Consider the following 16,507-nt stretch of genomic DNA (forward strand, 5'->3'; position numbering starts at 1 on the left):
ATTTTACATCCAGTTAATAGCTTTTAATTTTTTTCCTAATTGAAATGTAAGAGTATACATATTGTTAATATGTAAGACTTTGTAAAATTTAGTCCTTTTAAAGCTAAAAGAATAGGACAAAAATAATTCAACATAAACGTGTATTAATAATGTGTCAATTACCATTTAAATCTGTACTACTATTTTATTATAGATAACTTACTAAACACCTCCTTTCAAAAAAAGTCACCATGATTTGAGATTAATTACAGATACTCATGGAGGTATAATTTATTACAAGGTAAATAGGAGTGCTAAACCATTTTAAATATATTAAGAAAAGACAAGAAGGGGAATCTCAGGATGAAATAACACCAGTCTTCCAATGGGAATATATATTTTTTGTATGATTGCTTGAGAATACATGGATTCATTGCTACATGGATGGATGGATGGATGAAGCAGACAGTTCAAATAGACTCTGAGGGAACTTCTGGAGGCATTGTGGGTTCAGAAAGAGAGGAGGGACTTACTGAGTTGATGCCGAAGGAGAGGGCTTGGAGCAAAACTTGTGCAACAGTCTGAAAGGCACACAAACCTCTTATTTTGTTTTCTTGGCTATTCCATGTTGGATGAATTCCCAGACCCCATTTCTATCCTCCGTGGCTCCATGGAAATTCTTGTTATTTTTTCTTCCCACCCATGAAGTCTTCCACTGCATTGCTACCTGGAATCACTATTTTGGTAGAACATTCTACTAGCGCTATATGTTAAACTACACTATTAGTGTTAAGGGGAAAATATATATTTTACTCTTCTCTATACACCTGTGATCCCATCTCATAATGCCTGTGCACAGTACAGGCTAAAGTGGTAAATCTTTGACATGCACAAATTTAAAATTTGTTGCTTCATCTATTTACTAATTATCCCAAATGACTATGGCTCATAATAATGTGCTTATTTTGATGAGGTCCAAATTTGAAGTTGATATAAGAGCACTTCACTTAATCAGTGAAGGGCTTTAGGTAACTCAACAGAGGTCATGCCTCAGCATTATTGTGTAAACCCTTTGTTTCTACTTCAGAGGAAAACATAAGGATAAAAGGGCAAGGGCTTAACACACAAAGAGCTATTAACAAAGAAAAGGATGAAGACAAATGGACAGTATGTGTGGAAGTAAATTACAGGAACCACTTTCACTCTTCTTTGACTCACCTTGAGAAGAAAAGCCTCCAAACAGTACATGGCCAAGGCCAAGATCAACACAACTCCCTCTTCTGAGATACCATGTGGACTATGCCCCAAGTGAACATTTCAGGGGTGCACCTGCTTTTGTGGATTGGTGGGGTCTACATCCCAGCTTTTAGTTCTGACCACTCATTGACAGTGCATAATGAAATCTGTCTAACATCGTTTGGCTGTGTCCCCACCCAAATCTCACATTGTAGCTCCCATAATTCCTATAGGGGGGAACCAGTGGGAGGTAATGGAATCATGAGGGCAGGTCTTTCCCATGCTGTTCTCGTGATAGTGAATAAGTCTCATGAGATCTGATGGGTTCATAAAGGGAGTCCCCCTGCACAAAGAGAGTCCCCCCTCTCTCTCTTGCCTGCTGCCATGTAAGACCTGACTTTGCCATGATTGTGAGACCTTCCCAGCCACGTAGAACTGTAAGTCCATTAAACCTCTTTTTCTTTATAAATTACGCAGTCTCTGGTATGTCTTTATTAGCAGCATGAGAACAGACTAATATACTGTACTACCAGCAAAGCTGTAGTCGTTCACCAGGCAACCATTCCTGTGAAATGAAAGTAACATATATAATAGATGTCAAAGAATTTTCACCACTCAGAGAACATGATATTATTAAGTATCACTTAAACTCTTAAGATCATTTTAAAGTCCCTGAAATGTCTCAGCTACCCATGCAGCATCTGGTAATAAAAAATATTTTTCAAAATGTAAGTGTCAAATTGCAATATGATCTTTAAGATTGTTAAGAAGAGGCATTGACATAAGACATGGCTTTAAAGTTACAAAGACCTGAGTCCTTCAACTCATTATGTGACTTTGGATAAATCTGATAGCCTCAATGAACTTCAGTTTTGTCATCTGCAGAAAGGGAAAAATAATGCCTATGTCATAGGTTCATGGTTACTACTAAATTACGTAACCATTAAATATTAAAATTTTAATGGTTAATTATTAAGTAGACATTTAAAATATACTCTACATGGTATATTAAAGAAACAATCTTAAAATAATCACTTCATTAAAAAGTAAAAAAGTAAATGACGAGTTGATGGGTGCAGCACACCAACATGGCACAAGTATACATATGTAACAAACCTGCACGTTATGCACATGTACCCTACAACTTAAAGTATAATAATAATAAATTAATTAAAATAAATAAATAAATAAATAATAAAAAGTAAAAATATTACCATGTTCAGAAAGAACAAATTATGCTGCTGTTACATATAACTGTTGTAATATATTATCACAAATATTCAAACAAATGTCTTCAATGCCCTAAACTTCAGCTTATGGTCCATCTCTGGAGAGCCCAGCCTTCATACACTATTGAAGTTGAAAGGAGATTTCAGATGAAAAAGGTTTTATACTGGCTGAGAGAATAGATGGCTGGCTTTTCAAAAACAAACCAAAAATGGATTTTCTGTATGTCAGCCTCTGAGTCCTAGGTTTAACTGTTAAGCTGGCCAGTTCAAAGATAATTAAAAGTTATCTCCTTTCTACTGATTTCCAAACTGGAAAACATACATAGCAATACTTAGTAACACAATCTATGTCAAAGGTTTTTTAAAAAGCAGAATACAAAAGCCAGCTGGATTTTGTCAGACAGAATCAAGTTTTGATGTCATAAAGTGCACTGATATTTGCCTTTAATTCAGCAGGATGAGAAACTTCTTTTGAGAGAGAGAGAGCATGAAATGAGAAAAGAAACAAGGGAAACAGGTACAATAGTAAATCAGGATCAGAAAAGAAGAGGTGCAAAATAGAGGGTGAAAATAATTTACCATAGTAGCAAAGTTTGGGATTCTTTTTTTCAAAGTCAACAATTGCTTAATATAATTCCCAGGAATATGGGTACTATTATTCATCCATCCATTTACTCATGCCACCAATCAATGACCAATTCCATCTTTGTGACAGGTATCCTGCTATCCCTGAAGATATAGAAAGATTAAGAGACAATTACAGGACTAGGTGAGAGCGTGGAAGACCACATAGCCAAGGGCTGCAGCAGCAGAAGACACATTAGGCTTATAAGTTCATGGTAGAGAGGCATCTACCTGGGGGAGTCAGAGGTTTTATGTCCATTTACACAAAAGATTAAAGTTAACATTCTATATCATACAACTATTTCCTTAACATGAATATTCAACAATGATTAAAGCTTTTCCACTCACCACACTTTTTACTTCTGCCCTCTTGCAAAAATTGAGAAGATAGATGACTGATTATATCATCAAATCTATGACCATCTCCCTATCTAATCCATAAGGATGGGTCCCTAGAGTAATCTGTTGTTCATGGAGTATTAATAGCTCAGAGGATGAGATTTCCACCACTTCCTTTGCATGATAAGCCCAAGGAATAATACATTTTACAGTCAGAAAGTAGATCCTGATATAAATCTTCATTCGGTTTTCTTTGCTTTACATGAACTTGTGAACACATGAATAATGCATTCATTTGTCTAGGGATACATAAGTCACAAGTCACCCTTTTATAAATGGAACAATCTTAGTCTATTTTCTTTCAGGGATTAAGGGGAACCAAATAGCAGACACTATAGACACTGTTAGTTTGGCCTATGGATGCTTCACAGTTACGGCCCATTCCTCCTGGAGGCCCTAAATAGAAAAACCTAACTCCACGGGAGTATATCTGGACATTAGAACAGTACTTGCAAAGCATAGAGCCTGACAACCATAAGCATTCAGATTAAAGGAAATGTGCTGTTTTGAAGCATTTCTATGATTACATTACGCTAAACGCCTTTTTATTAGCTAGTGAATCTAATAACGTAGCATTCATGAATTCAATGGGTATGTACTGAACTAAATAGTCTCCAACTCTCGTAGGCCTTATGGTCTAGAAAGAGAGAGGCATTAATCAATGGTTTACGTAAATGTGTGTAAAATTACAATTATGGTTAGTGTTTCAAAAGGAAGGTAAAAGATGCTAAGAGAGGGTATGGGAAAATAGACAGGAATTCAGTCAGTGCAGGATCTCCAGAGAGGGTTTCCAAGGGAAGTGAGGCAAGGCTAGCTTTCTAAAGAGGTCATCTAGCTACAGTGTAAAAAAACAATTGGGGCATGGGGGCGCTAAGGGTGAGTTTGGATATAAAATACGAACTAGGAGGTTATTACAGTAGTTCAAGCAAATGATGATAGTAAGTTGCTCTAATTTGGTGACTGAAAAATAGCGACAATAGTAATAATTAGAGCAAACATTTATTGAACACTTACTTTGTAGTAGGGAGAGAAATTAGATGCTTTAAGAGATTTTTTTTAAAAAAAGATAGGTTCGACAGACTTACTGATGGATTGAAAATGGCCGGCTAAAAACAGGAAGGTGTTTTTAGGCATCTGATATGTGGGCTTGGAATATGATGGTACTACTTATTGAACCAGGAACCAGTATGATTAGTCTTCTGTCCACCTGCACAATAATATTCTGACCATCAAACAAAATTATCTTTTGAAAAATGTCACTGAAGGATCTGATGACTTGTTAATCCGTCAACTTCAAAGCCTTACTCTGGTGAACTCAAAGAATAAAAGTCAGTGATAATTTAGATTTTCTGGTCAGCTGTCAGTCAAGACTTGACAAATTTTCATTAGTATTCATTACAATTTTAATCCTCCTCATGGTAATTAGTTCTGAGACACATAGTTTGTAAACATCTTATCATATACTATCAACAAGGTAATTCTTTTTGTAGATTCTACACAAGTGGTTTTTCTAGAGTTTATAAATGTAGGCATAAAGAAAATAATGATTTATTCCATTTGCTTTAGTGTAAGGTGCCTTTATTATTTCCAAGTATGACGCTAATTCCAGGACAATAAGGCGCTGATAAAGCAAACTGGCATACCAGTCTATTCCTGTTGGTAGACGGTCTACATGGAGATAAAGAAGCACATAGACAATGAGATCAGACGGTCCTTCTCAGAAATCGGAGTGTCCACAGCGTAATTTATTTACAGTATATTCGTGTTATGGTTTCTTCATCTGTGAAACAGGAATGGTAGGTTTCCGAATGAGAAAGTAGGTTCTACTTCGCAGTGTTGTAAGGAATGCCAGCAATACTAATGCACAATGCTCAAGACAGTGTCTACAGAAAAATATAAGTTGCTGTCATTTTGATTGTATGCACCAGACACTATACAATTAAGGAGTAATTAAGAGATATGTCAAAGAAAAGAATGGCTAAGGGGATATATCTGTCACACAGAAAATTTTGAACAAAGGAAACATGCCCTACTCGTAACTTTATAGAATATAGAGTGGTATATTTTGCAGAGAAGATACAGAATAACTGCTTGTGAAACTGAAACTATCTAGTTTAAAATGTTGCATTTATTTTTCTTTCCTTTTTTTTTTTTGTATTTTTAGTAGAGACTGGGTTTCTCCATGCTGGTCAAGGTGGTCTCAAACTCCTGACCTCAGGTGATCCGCCCACTTCAGCCTCTCAAAGTGTTGGAATTACAGGCTTGAGCCACCGCACCCAGCCACATATTTTCATATTAAAAAGATGCAAAATGAAAATTGCTTACTTTTAAAGACTGTTGGACAGTCTGGAAAATAGAACCAGCACGTAAGCAGCAAAGCAAGAAAAAGTATTGTATAGGCCTGTCAGTTAGGCCAGTAAATAGAAGCTGTTGTGCTTTCATTTCCATTCACATTTCTGGGTCTCCAAGGCACCGGAGAAAGCTTACCATCATCAAATTCACCTGGGCACAAACCTCTCTGCCTGCAGTCAGTCTGTGTGGAGGAACTGACTATTTCAGGATAAACTGTACATTTCAGGGTATAAATACCAAGATCCAAATCTGAAAATCAGTGACCTAAAGATATATTTTGTTTATCTCACATAGAGTGTTCAAAAATATTTAATCAATTGTGAATTTCAATAGAGAAGCTGCACATTAAAAATCTGGATTTCCGTTTTCTCTGGAGTAGGAAGATTTAGCAATATGGGGACTGGATTTGGCATTCCCTCTGTCATCTGGTCCTGAACACTGACTGCCACTCTCTGTAGGAAGGCTCACATTCTCCAGTGCTCTTCAGACATCACCAGGCCAGTGTGACTCACGCATTCTCCTGGCTGACTGATTTAGATATTTGAGATTGAGATCCCTGGCTCGAAGATCACTAATATGGATACCACATTTTATGAGAACAAAGATAGGTAACATAGAAGTAACCATTTCTTTAAAATCCTACAAATAAAGACAATCAGCTTGAAATACAAGATATTAGGTTAGATGATAAAATACAGCATGTACTTGATGATCTAAGGCTCCCTCTAGCTTTAAAATTCTATAATTTTATGCAAGGTGAGAAGAGAGTTTTTATGTAATGGAATAAGTCTTAAAAATTATTAAAACATGTTTTCTTAGATATGTACCATCTTCCATTTACTATGTCATAAACAATTTATATTGCCTTAGTCAACATTAAGAGACTAACTTATGGGTGTAAAATGCAGAAAATATGCACAAGAATTTTTGTGAGATTTTATGCTTAAAGTGATAAAATAGATTAATATGTGTATCTCTACTTTACTTACCTAATAGAAACTTTCTTACAACCATTTCTTTATATAGAGAAAGATGCTGCCAATACATTTGCAAATGACACTTTTGCTTTCTGCTAGACAGAAGTGTTACAATCTAATGGGTGAATTCAGAAAATATTATTCAAAATCTGATATTTTTCTTTCTGAAATGACAATGTTGGAGAATGCTCATGCAAACAATGCTCTTGGATGGTACCAGCCTCAGCTACAAACTTGGCCTTTAAAACTGTCTTCCAGCCAATACCATTTTTAAAGAAAATTTTACTTCTTCTATTTTAAAAGAAGTTTGAATCTTGAACTTTTAACATGTCACTTTTTTTTCCCCACAGGGTCTCACTCTGTACCCAGGCTGGAGTGCAGTAGAGCAATCACAGCTCACTGTAGCCTCAACCTCCAGGGTTCAAGCAATCCTCCCATCTCAGCCTCTTGAGTAGCTGGGAATGCAGGTGTGTGCTGCCACACTTGACTAATTTTTTAATTTTTTTGTAGAGATGGGGGGGTCTCACTCTGTTGCCCAGGTGATCTCAAACTCCTAGACTCAAGCAATCCCCCTACCTCAGCCTCCCAAAGTGATTGCATTACAGGCATGTACCACCGCGTCTGGAACATGTTACTTTTTAAAATTTAGCTATTAGAGTAAATTTTTGTGGGAAAAACATCAGTATCAGAAAATAAGCAAAAGATGTCTGAATCATTTGAGCTAGAGTACTAATAGCTAATACTATAAGATCAAACCTGAGACACTATTAAGTGTAAGATAAATCACCATATGTACTGCAAAAGTAAACCTGCTGCTAGTTAAACGGTGAAATAATGCATTCATTATTTGAAGTTATTTCATACACAATGAGATAGCTCTTTACAACTTATTTAAAATAAACTCTGATTATGCAGCATGACTATGCACTAAAAATGAAAATGCAAGTACAATAAATTCTTACAAGTTTTCCTAAACTTTTTCATATTCAAGATTCACATCTTCAAATCTCTTATAGACTTAGAGTCATGGTGCTTTGCGTTTTGCCATTGAAGGTGGTCCTCAGTGTCCTCTAGAAATGGTGGATTGAATAAAGGAAATGTGGTACACACACATCATGGAATACCATGCAGCCATTTAAAAGAACAAAATCATGTTCTTTGCAGCAACATGGATGCAACTGGAGGCTACTATCCTACATGAATTAATGCAGAAACAGAAAAGCAAATATCACATGCTCTCACTTGTAAGTGAGAGATAATCTTGAGTACACAAGGATGTAAAGATGGGAACAATAGACACTAGGGACTCCAAAAGAAGGGCAGATGGGAGGAGGAAGAAAAGGGCTGAAAAACTGCCCATCTGGTACTATGTTCATTATCTGGATTACAGGATCAATAGATGTCCAAACATCAGCATCTCTCAATATATCCCTGTAACAAATCTGCACATGCACCCCCGAATCTAAAATTAAAATTAAGAAGGACATCGGTAACAGAATTTCTCTTTTGAGAAAAAAAAAAAAATGTATTTGATGTTGAGCTCCCAAGGGAGCATTCAGTTATGTTGATGCCTAATTTTCGTTCCATTTTGGGAGTTGAGGATGTTTTGGACTTGTCAAACTTACCTCCTCTCTTCCCTTCCCCCAGCATTTTCCCTTGGAATTAAAAAAACTGGCCCAGATGTATCTTGTCGACACTGCTGACACATTCTGTAAGGTTTAGCACAGGCACGTCTGGGAGTTGTCAGTTTGCCTAGCTGATAGTCATTGTAAGATGTTGTCTACTTTAGACATGTCTTGATTTCTGATTTTTTTTTTGTTTTAATGTGTAATAAAAGTACATATATTCATTTCCTAGGACTGTCATAACAAAGTACCACAGTTCTGGAGGATAGAAGGCTGCCATAAAGGTGTCAGCAGAGCCATGCTCCCTCTGAAGTCTTTTGGGAAGAATGCTCCTTTTCCTCTCTCCTAGCTTCTTTTCTTTTTCTTTCTTCTTTCTTTCTTTATTTTTTTTCTCTATCACCCAGGCTGGAGTGCAGTGGCACGATCTTGGCTCACTGCAACCTCTGTCTCCTGGGTTCAAGCAATTCTTGTGCCTCAGCCTCCCAAGAGCTGGAATTACAAGCTTGCACCACCATGCCAGGCTAATTTTTGTATTTTTAGATGGGGTTTCACCATGTTGCCCAGGTTGGCCTCGAACTCCTCTCTCCTAGCTACTTGTGGTTGCCTTCAATCCTTGGCATCTTTTGACTGGTGGGCACACACCCCAGTCTCTGTTTCCATTATCACCTGGAATTCTCCCTAATGTCTCACTGTATATTGCATGGCCTTCTTATAAGAATGCCACTCTTTAGATTTAGGGTCCATACTAATCCAGTGTGAGTTCATCTTAACTAATTGTATCTGCAAAGAATCTATTTCCACATAAGGTCACCTTCCGAGGTTCCAGGAATATCTAAACTTTGTGGGGAGAGTGAAGGGACTATGGCACTATTCAACCCTATACAGTACATCTTAGGCTTCATGAAAAACTGTCATTGCTATTAATACTAATGCAGACCTATCTCATTTAATAACTACAATATCCATACAAAGTATGCAATTCAATTAAATTTTATATTCCAGAAAATAAGGAAGCTCAGAGAGGTTAAATAGCTTGCCAGAGTCACATTGTCAATCACTGACGAGCCCTATTCAATGGTCCATGCATTGTCCTTTCTTTTCCGGTCACATTGTCCATCACTGATGAGCCCTAGGCTTGAACATACATTTGTTTGATGCAGTGGTCCATGCATTGTCTTTTCTTTTCCAGTATGGCTTACAAAGGCTGAGAATGGTACCTTATATTCTATTTACCCTGCTGGCTTCACAATTTCATGGCCCACCCTGTGCTTCTGGAGCTGAGCCCTACAAGGTATATCATCTGGGAAGGCTTACACTCGCTTCCAGTTTGGTTGGTCAGTGGGAGGCATCTGCAGCAAATAGGAGGGCAGGAATACACACTGGGCAGGGTAGGGATTCCCCAGGCTCCCTCTCTGCTGGGCCATGGGTTGGCAGGGGCTTTCTATGTCTACTGAAGGCTTCCATTGGATGGCCCATCTCCAAGTGCTACAGTCCCAGTTGGGTGACCGTGACTTCTTCTCTTTGCCCCTCCAAGCATAGGATACTTCCTGGGTACTTTACTATCCTCATTGCTTATTCTACCCTGCTACATAACTTTGTAAATAGTTCTTTGATTAAGCTTTCCTCAATCATTTCTCAAGAGTGCCATCTGTTTCCTAACAGAAACCAGGCAGATCCTGATTTCACAAATTGGCAAGATATACCATGAATTCCTTCAGCTGTGTACAGCTCCTTACAACTTTACTGGCCAGGAAAGAAAAGAAATCAAATAATTTTTCTGAGGAAATTAGAAAACAGAAATGAGAGGGCAAACATGAATCACCTCAGGACTAGTGGTCAGAGCTATTGGTGAGGAACTGAGCCCATGTTTCAAAAATAGAAGAATTAACAATGTCTTATTTTAGAATAGGAATTCTCCACTGTTTCACCTTTTACTATGCATAACTCCCATGCCACAAAGCTCAAGATCTTGAAGATTTTGTTTTAAGAAAGATGATAACATAATTAATTGGCTTTTCTATTAGCCATTCAATAATGCTGAAGTCAGCCTTTCTAATGCAAGAAAAAGCAAAACGCAGAAAATAAAAAGTATTTTAAAAGACTTCATAGTGTAGTGGAAAGAAAAAAGTTAATAACAATATCAGCCTCCCAACTCCCCACTCTTCCCACCCCTGTCCTAAATCAATCTTAAGTGACTTTAGGGGGTCTGCAGTTCTCTGATTGGGAACTACTTCTTTAGATAACTACAGATGTTTTGGAAGCAACAGTTAGGAATTAGTTTTTAAATTATGTTGTATATTGGAGTCATCTTTCTGTGGTGTCTGAGAACTGACTTCACAGTAACAATCAGTAAGAAAAAGAAATAGGACCTAAATGTTTTCAATACTGTAACTTTTTGTGAAGCTGTTTCCTCATTTTGCATCATTAGATAGCAAAGACAAATATGAACAAATGCAAGGTACATGTTCAAGCACATGCTCTTCTTGGGGTAGATGATATGACTCCATGGACATGGAAATGACATGTCAGTTTCCAAAATAAAATAATATTGTTGCTACATTTTAAAGGGAATAACATAGCAAGGTCATCCAAAACAACTTTTATTTCCTAAGTTATCTTCCACTTTACTCTAATGTTCTAAGAGTTCATTGCCTTCTTTGTGGACTTTCCTAGCAGCATTGCTAAAACAAATTTGAATTTTAGAGAAAAGATTCAGGGGAAATTCAATTTCTATTGCTTGTATTTGGGTAAAATTCTATTTTGATGTTTAGCTTGCAGGAAGTTTAATTAGATGGCCTTTGCAACAAATATATGAGTTTCACACACCTGTTGGAAAAATTCAACATGGGAAACAATTATAATAAACAGGTTATAGAAAAACAAACACTCTTTACAAGTGTTAGACAAGTATCTAAATTCACACATATATAATTTCTCAGGAGGGATATAAATTAAATTTCTAAATTTTTAATTTTTTTCTGAAATTATCGGAACTCTATGAAATAAGCAGGGACACTTTCAATAATGCTTCACCATTTGGCCAAGTATGTAGTGCTAATTTTCAAATGTGGTAGCTCAGTGCAGAGCACTGGGCGCAAAAAATTCTTATAAGGTGACATAATCTTGTCACATGTTTGCATGGCTTTCCGCACTAGAGTTCCTTATAGTCCAGCAATAATATTGGCCTTTCCCAAGGACCTTCCTGTGATTGTCATCCGCTAATTTTGCTTGGTTTCTGTGATGACCTACAACATCAACTTCCCCATAAAAATGAGAACTTGGCTCCTACACCTGATTCTACGTTGCGCCTCTCATCAAGCACTGGGTCTTCTCACCCTAAGCAGCCTATAGCTTCCCTGAAATTCTGTTTTAAAAGATAATCTAAGCAACAGGATATACTCCATTTCATTTATAATGAACCAAGGAGCTATAATCATTAATTCAGTCCTTGCTTCTATCACTAAATAAGAGTCTATAAGGAATAGATATTAAAGAAGTTCTTGCCACTTAAACACTGGGGCCCTGGTTCATATTCTTTCTCGGTTTATGACCCTCACCTATAACTCATGGAAGTTGTAGCCATTTCTAGATGAGATAGGCTGACGCAACGTAGTGTAGGTAGATTTTCTTTTTTTCCTCCAAGGCAGAAACGAGATAGCCTGAAGCTGCACAAACTGAGCCACCATATATTTCTCCTGTTTCAGCCTAAATATGAACTTCAGAAACATTCATCCTTGAAATTTTTCTCTCTGTGCCTTTCTTGGCTTGCTTCAGCGCCTCTCTCTGCTATGTTTCTGCTGGTGTTAGTGTACTGACTACAAAGGAAATGGCAGTCTATCTCCCCAAACACTTTGGAACACGAAAAATGTGTCACAGTAAACAAAACACGAGCAGCATATAACAACTTGCTAAGATTCTTTATTTTTTCATGTTTACTCAGCAACCATAGCATGCAAAATTGCAAATGAAATCTGTGCAGAATGAGCTTTTACTCAAGAAATACACTTCTGGAGACATCATTGCTCTCCATTGCATAGGCAACTGAGCACATCTGTTTATAAGAAATGTTACCTTCGGTGAGGGATAATACATTTTAGTTGGAGAGTTTAATACTGAGTGATAGAAGAAATAGGCATCAGCCTTTGTATAACACCAAGTGATGCAGTGCTAGACTTTAGATCGTTATCAAGAGCCCTTGGGGGCAGTTGTGTTACAGAATTCAGTGTTTTGGTTTATTGTTGTTGTTGTTATTTTGGAATTTAAAAACATAGTTTTTACCTATGTAACATATTATATAACACAACAGAGACCGCAGGGAAATCTCATGAGTAAATACTGTTTCTCCAAGTTTTATATGTGAATATTTACACTAGGTAAGACAAATAAGTCTGTAAATAGCTTCACATCAGTTGTCAATTTTGCCCCAACATTGCTCCAAAGTTAAGAAAATAAATTATATTACAAAGATTGGTGGATTTGGGAATTATGAATGAGAAGAGATTTTGGATTTGTGATATTAGCACCAGAAGATGTCGTAGGAGTAAGATATTAACTGTCATTTTTATTTTAGAGCATCTACTGCATGCCAATTACACTGTATACATAGTGAATAATTCTTAGAAAACCTTGCAAGATTTGTATGCCCATTTTACAAATGAGAAAACTAGAATCAGCTCAAGTTTTTACCCGAAGTCAACTAGATCGTGCTTTGAATTGAATCTATCCTCCATACAGGGCCTTTTATGACTATAGTAATTTATATATCTCACAGTTACTACCATATCCTCCCAGACATAACAATTGCATGTATTGAATGTGTAATTGAGGAGCAGAGAATAAGCTAGTACCTTTCAAAAAATTTCCACGAACACTACCTGGCACATCATAGTCACTTATATCTAATGAATAAATTAACTAATTGGCTGACACTATTTTATAATTTAATATTAAATCATGATATTACTTTCAAGTGTTGTTCATTCATTAGTGCACTTATCATCAATATTACTCATCTGGGCAAAGGCCCCGCCGCTGTTCTTATGCCTCAGAGGCCCTCATGCTTCAAAGAGTCTGCCTGAAAGCTTTCTAAGTCCCACTTGTGTGCCTGGGACTAGCTTAGGCAACCTGCTGGGAAGGTGGCTCTAACTCTTCCATAATTTTAAATTATTTTCCTTCGAAGTCATTCTGTTTGTTTCATTTATGGACACTTGGTGAAAAACAAGAAGTATGAGGAATACCAATGTGGAAAAACAAGTTAATGAAAACTATTAAAGGAAAAATCATTTAGCATATGTGCTTCAAGATGATCTTTATCATGCCTGTATTCAAATGGCTATAATTCTTATCTAGGAAAGTAAAGTATTTCTAGTATTGCTTTAATTTTTTAAAAGGAAAAAAAATGGTGACAATTCAGCATTTCAACTCTTAGGATAAAAAACTAATCACATCTGAAATGAATTGGTTAGAGGCCCTACAAAACTGAGGCCCCTCTTTCTAATTTCATGACTTAAAAACAGAAACACAAAGTAAAATTAATCTGGATATTTTAAAAGGAAAAAATTTGAAGAATTTCAAATAGAATATAATAAAGCAGATGTTTAATTTAAAAGCTATAATAATTAGCTTTCAAGGTGTACATTAATGTATCTTTAGTCACAAAACTCAAACCTTACGTAATGTCATTTAAAAAAATTATTTGTTGACAAATCATGCTTTTACACATTTAATATAAAGAAAATAAAGTATGCCAGAACTAAATGGAGAAAACAAAGAATCATGTCTCCATAATATAAGTATTATTAAATATAGCATTAAAGTGAATTTTATAAAATTGTTATAGAACTATGCTAATAGTGAGGAAATTTTTAAGATAATTATTTTTTAAAAAACATATAAAATGTAAGGCATATCCTGAAGGTGTTCATGAGATTATGTTTTATTTAAAATGTATTCTAAAGTTTATGAAAGCTTGGTTTAAATTAATAGTAGTTTAAAGAAAAAAAAAAAAAGGAGGCCGGGAGTGGTAGCTCACACCTGTAATCCCAGCACTTTGGGAGGCCGAGGCAGGCTGATTACCTGAGGTCAGGAGTTCGAGACCAGCCTGGCCAAGATGGTAAAACCCCATCTCTACTAAAACTACAAAAATTAGCCGGGCGTGGTGGCACACACCTGCAATCCCAGCTACTCAGGAGGCTGAGGCAGGAGAATTGCTTGAGCCCAGGAGATGGAGATTGCACTGAGCCAAGATTGTGCCACTGCATTCCAGCCTGGCCAACAGAGCAAGGCCCTGTCTCAAAAAAAAAAAAAAAAAAGGAGATCACCCATTCTTTGCAGTGTGTTCTACTTGACTAATCAATAGAGAGAAAGGCCTGAACTTTGCATATTCCAAGTTATAAATATTTCAGAACAGGAAACAAATAAAGATCTGTGTAACATTTCTTTACAATGTTTTTAAATGGAAAGCCCTATTATTGGAATATATTCCACTTATTTATTATAATTTCTATGGCCTCCAAATGAAGATCCATATATTTGCATTAGTCTATTCCTGCACTTCTATAAAGAAATGCCTGAGACTGTGTGATTTATAAAGAAAATAAGTATAATCGGCTCGTGGTCCTGCAGGCTGTACAGGAAGCACAGTGGCTTCCGGGGAGGCCTCAGGAAACTTTCAATCATGGCGGTAGACAAAGGGAAACAGGTGTGTCTTACATCAGCAGTCTCCAACCTTTCTGGCACCAGGGTCTTGTTTCATGGGAGACAATTTTTCCACAGACCGGAGTAGGGGAATGTTTTTGGGATGATTCAAGTGCATTACATTTACTGTGCACTTTAGTTCTGTTATTACTGCATTGTAATATATAATGAAATAATTATATAATTCACCATAATGTAGAATCAGTGGGAGACCTAAGCTTGTTTTCCAGCAACTAGAACGTTCCATCTGGGGCCGGGGGTGGTGGAAAACAGTGACATATCATCAGGCGTTAGATTCTCATAAAGACTGCACAACCTGGACCGCTCACATGCGCAGTTCACAACAGTGTTTGCACTCCTATGAGAATCTAATGCCGTCGCTGATCTGACAGGAGGCAGAGCTCAGGTGGCAATGTGAGAAACAGGAAGCTGCTGTAAATATAGATAAAACTTCACTTACTTGCCGGCCGCTTACCTCAATACTGGTCTGTGACCTGGGGGCTGGGGACCCCTGCCTTACATGGCAAAAGCAGGAGGCAGAGAGAGCAGGGGAAAGTGCTACATGCTTTTTTTTTTTTTTTTTTTTTTTTTTTTTGAGACGGCGTCTTGCTCTGTCGCCCAGGCAGGAGTGCAGTGGTGCGATCTCAGCTCACTGCAACCTCCAGCTTCCGGGTTCAAGCGATTCTCCTGCTTGAACCTCCGCAGTAGCTGGGACTACAGTAAGCGTGCACCACCATGCCCCGCTAATTTTTGTATTTTTAGGAAAGACGGGGTTTCACAATGTTGGCCAGGATGATCTCGATCTCCTGACCTCGTGATCCGCCCGCTTCGTCCTCCCAAAGTGCTGGGATTACAGGCTTGAGCCACCGAGCCCGGCCCACACACTTTTAAACAATCAAATCTCGGGAGAACTCCTTCACTGTCACGAGATCAGCACCAAAGGGATGGTACGAAACCATTCATGGAAAACCTGCCCCCATGATCCAGTCACCTCCCACACCAGGGCCCTCCTCCAACACTGGGGTTACAATTTCACTTGAGATTTGGGTGGTTACACAGACACAAATTATATCAATATTCAAGCCCGGGGGTTTGTTTATGCGGGAGATATGGATGCCATTGTTGATGGATGCTATTCAAGAGGATGTCAGAACACGGCACTAATATATTTCTCCATGCAAGTGCCAACCAACACTTAAACCACTTTAAAATTATGTCAGAGAAGCCTAACCATTCTAAGAAGAGACAAAAGCTCAGGAACTGGCCACATTCTAGAACCTCCAAGGCTGAATATTGCCACTGTGGGATACAGGACACCATTTTCTGTATGCGATGCTTGAGAGCTGATTATGACCTCTGGTTAGTCTCCTTATCTAAGCATAATAATACA

The sequence above is a fragment of the Theropithecus gelada genome, chromosome 7b (genome assembly GCF_003255815.1).
Source record: "Theropithecus gelada isolate Dixy chromosome 7b, Tgel_1.0, whole genome shotgun sequence".
Lineage (NCBI taxonomy): Eukaryota > Metazoa > Chordata > Mammalia > Primates > Cercopithecidae > Theropithecus > Theropithecus gelada.